Here is a 6,000-nt window from a genome sequence, read left to right as displayed (position 1 = left end):
GTGTGGTTATGACATCTTGAATGTCAATGTGGAGACTGATGAGCTTATCAGAACATATGCTGGTGCAGGATAATGTCTGATTTAACTGAGCAAAGCTGGACTTTTCTAAAGCATGATTTTGTCTATTTGTGTCCTGCAGACATCTGTGGAGAACATTCTCTCCCTGAGCAGCAGGAGTGGACCTTCACGGAGGCATCACTACCACCCCACATTGAAGAGGAGGAGCCATACCCTACACGTTTTATAGAGGAGAAGGACCCGCGGTACCCTCCGTTTAAAGGAAACAAGGCACAACAGTCCCCCCGAATTAAAAGGGAAGAGGAACAGCCCCCTCAACATATAGAGGAAGAGAAGCAACAGCATTATCACTTTAAAACAGAAGAAGAGGAGCCACAGTCAACCCAAATTAAAGCGGACGAGTCACAGTCCCCTGACATTGAGGAAGTTGAAGCGCCAGAGTTCCCCCAAATTAAAGAGGAAGATGAGGAGCCACAGCCTCCTCAATTTGTAGAAGAGCAACAGCTCCCTCACTTTAAAACAGAAGAAGAGGAGCCACAGTCAACCCAAATTAAAGCGGATGAGTCACAATCCCCTCACATTGAGGAAGATGGGGCGCCACAGTCCTCTTCATTAAAAAGGAAGAGGGGGCAGAGCCCCCACACATTAAAACATAAGAGAATGAGCCAAGGCACCAGCATATTAAAGAGGAAGAGGAGGAGCCACAAAAGTGAAAGTGAAGCAAAGAGAGAGGCGGAGCCTCCAAGCAGCAGCTCAACTCAACACATGACAACAGAAGCTGATGGAGACCACTGTGGAGGATCACAAGCAGACAAGCTCTTAGCTCCACTATCAGATAGTGACGACACAACGTCTCACTCTCCTGACACTGATGATGAAGACTCTAAAGATGATAAGACATGTCACACTGACAACACACACTTGACATGTTCTCACTGTGACAAAACGTTTAATTACCGTAGTAATCTGAATGTACACATGAGAACACATACTGGAGAAAAACCCTTTTCCTGTTCAGTCTGTGGTAAAGGTTTTGCACGGAATGATAATCTGAAAATGCATACAAGAATGCACTCTGGAGAAAAATCATTTTCCTGTTCAGTCTGTGGTAAAGGTTTTGCACAAAACATTCATCTGAAAATACATACAAGAATGCACACTGGAGAAAAACCCTTTTCCTGTTCTTTCTGTGGTAAAGGTTTTGCACATAATAGTAATCTGAAAAGACACACAAGAATGCACACTGGAGAAAACCCCTTTTTATGTTCAGTCTGTGGTAAAAGTTTTGCACGAAATTGTGGTCTGAAAATGCATACAAAAATGCACACTGGAGAAAAACCCTTTTCCTGTTCAGTCTGGGGTAAAGATTTTGCATGAAATAGTGATCTGAAAAAACATGCAGGGATGCACACGGTGAAAAACCCTATTCCTGTCTTGCCTGTAGTAAAGGTTTTGCACAACAAAGTCATCTGAAAATAAACACAGAAGTGCACACTGGAGAAAAAACATGTTTCCTGTCCAGTCTGTAGTAAAGGTTTTATACAAAGTAAGACTTTTAAGGTACACTGGAGACTGGAGGTTTCATAGACAGTTTAAATTTGAAAAGACACATGAAAAGACACACACACTCAAGAGAAACCATTTAGTTTCAGTGTGTGTGTGTGTGTGAAAGATGAAAGATTCCCTAATAAGTACCAGTGTAAGACACACAAGTGTGCGGGTGAGAACAACAGCTGCAAATGAAGACGCAGGATGTTTTGTCATTGTTCTGTGGGTTACAAGCTTGACAAATTGCTTCTAACTTTTATGTTCCAACACATTAACCCTTGCATGCTAAGATCATTTTTGAACTGTTAGCGATCTACAGCTTTCATTTTTGTTTGGTAAATCACAGACAATGAGAGATTATCATCACACTTCAACATCTCTAACATGTAAATGCTTCCTCTTTCCTAGATCAGCATTGTAAATGTAAATATGTTCTTTATTGTTTTACCCTGGATAAATACATGTTAAATAAATACATGTAATCTAGGAAGTAAATGTTTATATACTACATTACCCAGAAAGGTTAGTGCTGTAGGTTTGAGTTATGTTGGAGGACATTTGTGCCGTTTTGCTCAATAAAGAGTTGATATATTGTTACATGTTGTTGTTCCTGCTTTGTCTACACAAGAAACACATTTGGATAGGACAGCTGCTTGAGCGTCGCTCTGAGACAAATTTGATTGATCTGTGAATCGAGACATTGTGAAATCCCAGAGGGCCTGAATGATGAACTCGTTGACCTGAGACCGAAGCGGGATTGGAAAATGTAATTTGTTTCTCGTGCCAGCAGGGCTCTCAGTATAACAAACCATCTCCCTAATGATGAATAACGTAGATGCATTTTTAACGGCCTACGCTACGGGACATTTAAAAAATGATATTACTAAAGGGCTGTCAAAATTAATGAGTTAATTCGTGTGATTGATCACAAAAAATGATGGCATTAATCATGAAGACACTTTATTCAGGCAATTTATTTTGAGTGTACAAACTCTTTTACCTTACGGGCTCTGCGGTCAGTCATCAGATCAATAATACGTCAGTACAAAAATGAGTGAGGAGACTCCCGACTGGTGGTCTCGTTGGCAAATGTCACTCCTAATTACATCCTGAAAGAACTTCAGATAAACCTAAATATTATATTGTAGCGGTTGCTTTAAGGACATAATTCACCACAGCTGTTTACTTTTATTATTCACTGTCATTGTTATATTGTGCACATAACAATGTTGTTCTTTTTTAAGATTCATTTATGCAGATAAGAGTGAGTAATTCGGTGCAGCCCCTTTAAGTGACCGTCAAGAGATTTACACAAAGTTGGGGGTTTGTTGTGACCGACATTTTGAGTCGCTTGATGTAAAGGGATTTATTGTGCTCTTTGTTTGAATAAACGGTGCACAAATATATTTCAAGTTGTCTTGCTTTCGCGTTACAAGCGCAACACTGGTGACCCCGACGCTTCACTGAACGCATTCAGTGAATATTATCGACCATGACGGCAAATGCACTCTCACTTAAGCTGCCTGAGTTCTGGGAATCTTCCGCGACTGCATGGTTTGCTCCGGCCAAAGCACAGTTCGCCCTGCGTGGTATCACAGAGAACGACACAAACTTATGTCGTTTCCCGCCTTGGGAGTGCAACGGCGACCAGAGTGGTTAGCGTCCTTACGCGTCCACCGGACAGGAACAAGTATCTCACGTTGAAGGCTCACCTCTTAAAGACACTCAAACTTTCCGACGTGGACATTGCTTTTTTTGTTGCAGGGGTTGGCGATTGCAAGCCCTCTGAACTTATGGACAAAATGCTAGACCTCTTAGGTGAGAAAAGACCTGGTTTCCTCTTTTTGCAGCTTTTCCTGAGACTTCTGCCTTCTGAGGTGCAGGTTGCTTTAGCCGACACGGCCATCTTGGACTGCCGCAAACTTGCTGCTGAAGCAGACAAGTTATTTTTAGCCTCCCAACCGACCTAAGTGGCTGCATTCTTTCCAGAAAGGCTCATGGCAGAAACTGCCACTCTCGCTGCTGTTGCTGCTGCTGCACCCCCCAGGCGGAAACTGGATTCTGGACTTTGTTTTTTCCATGCAAGGTTCGGGACCAAAGCCGTGCAGTTTCAGTGGACCGCCAACGGGAAACGCCAGGGCCGGCGCTCAGCAGTGGCCATGAGCGTCGGCAGTGCTGGAAGGCTGCTGTTTATCCAGGACTCCCCCTCCGGATGACGGTTCCTGTGTGACTGGGGTGCGCAGAGGAGTGTCCAGCCAGCATCATGGTTGGACATGCTGTCTCAGTCCCATGGCTCCCCCATGGACGCGGCCAATGACAGCCCTATCCGCACTTATGGTATACGGTACGTTGAGCTGTGTTTTGGTGGACAGCATTTCAGTTGGAACTTTGTGACTGCCAAAGTAACGGTGCCGCTCATCTGTGCAGATTTTCTATGTGCCTTTGGGCTTCTTGTGAATGTGAAAAACAGGCGCTTGGTGGATGCGATTACGTTCTGCTCGTACAAGTGCAGTCTCAGTGCGACAGACTCCAACAGGATTTTTCCGCCAACCTGGCTGAGAAATCTGTTTTTTGTAAGGTAGATCTCGTCCAGGGCTATCATCAGGTGCTGGTTCACCCCTCTGATATCCCAAATACAGCGGTCACCCCATTTGGCCTGTTTGTATTTTTACGGAAGCCTTTTGGCCTTAAGAACGCCGCACAGACTTTCCAGCGGCTGATGGATTCTGTTTTACGTGACGTGTAGTTTCTGTTTGTTGAGAGCACCTCTCAGGCCGAGCATATGACCCACCTCAGGACCCTTTTTCAGCGCCTTGGCAGTTGCGCCCCTTCGAGCGGAAATATAGCACATTTGACCGCAAGCTCCTCTGCCTCTATCTGGCCATACGTAATTTCAGTTCGCTGCTTAAAGAAAGGCATTTCATAGCTTTAGGTGATGGCCTAGACGGCAGAACCGTGGTTGGCTCGGCACCAGAGGCGCTTCTCGTACGTCTCCGAATTTACGACGGACATCCAGCATCTTGCTGGTAAGAACAATGTCGTTGCTGACTGCCTCTCCCCAGCCATTACGGGCGCTGTCCATGTGGGGCTCGATTTTGCACAGATGGCAGTTGACCAAGCCAACGACCCGGACAGCCGAGCTCTGAAGGCTGCAGCCACAGGGCTACAGTCGTCTGAAGTTCCATTTGAGGACGCAGGTGTTACGGTCCTTTGTGACATAGCTATGGGTCGGCCATTTGGAGGCAACGGGGGTTCGACTCGATCCACGGCCGCTGGGAGGAAACCTTCCCAGCGGCTTGTAGCTGCAAAATCCGTCTGCCGTGGACGGAAAAAGGACGTTAGGGACTGGGATGCCACATTCGTGGCATGCCAGCGCTCGAAGGTGAACTGCCACTGGCACCGTTTAGGGTTCCGGAAAGCCGTTTTTACCATGTCAACGTGAACCTGGTCAGGCCTCTCCCATCTACGCGCAGCTGCACATACCTCTTCATGATGTTCGACAGGACTACTCGCTGGCCGAAGGCAGTACCTCTGAAGTCAGCCATCTCCGCAGAAGTGCCACGCGCGTTTATTGGGATGTGGGTTACCGGTTTTGGTACCCCGTCAGACATTTCATCTGGCCGGGATGCATATTGTGTTTGTTTCTGAATAAAAAAAGAGGGTTTTGACTAAAAAAGGGCATACGACTTAAACAAAAAAAAAAATCTAACTTTATGTCAACGGACAGATTTGAAGTGGATCTATAGCTAATGAAGTTTTGAAAGTAACATATTGAACTCTTTGATGACTGAGACCCTTTTGGGTCCCCAGGCACCTTTACCATTCATCAAAACTGAGGGGAGCCCTACAATATGCTGTATACTGCTTTTAAAAATGGAAAATATCAAAATTGCCACCGCATTCTTTTATTTCTCAGTTTGCTGCCCTCAGTTGGAAAAGTTTGGACACCCCAGTGATGGACTATTCACCTTCCACGGTGTCCAAGTCTGCATTGTACTTGTGTTACACATTTTCTACTCAACTGTTTTGTGTGTCTCACCAACTCCTCCATTGACCGCCGGCAGCCATTTTCTCGACATCCTCTTCCTCTGGGGCCACACTGTCCTTCCTGTCCGTCTGACTGACCGACATTGTGCGCTTCCGTTGGACTTCGCCATCAAATGCCTCACCAAACAAGACTTGGTCCACCTGGTCCTGTCCTGTTGTGGTCGTTAGCTGGGAAATAAGACAAATATTTGTTCATCAGTTAACATTTTTTCGTCATATTTCAATCCAGTCACTAGGAAGATAGTTTCTATCGCACTTAACGCCGTCAGATTATAGTCCAACACAATTGAAAACAGATCAGAGAAGCAATGGAAAAAGTACAGTAGGTCTGGATTAGTTTCTGGAAAAGTCTGTGTTTCTCAGTACCTGTATTATTTTTCCTTATCA

This window comes from Entelurus aequoreus, linkage group LG07 (assembly GCF_033978785.1).
Source record: "Entelurus aequoreus isolate RoL-2023_Sb linkage group LG07, RoL_Eaeq_v1.1, whole genome shotgun sequence".
Taxonomy (NCBI): domain Eukaryota; kingdom Metazoa; phylum Chordata; class Actinopteri; order Syngnathiformes; family Syngnathidae; genus Entelurus; species Entelurus aequoreus.
Note: the sequence above shows the minus strand (reverse complement) of the source record.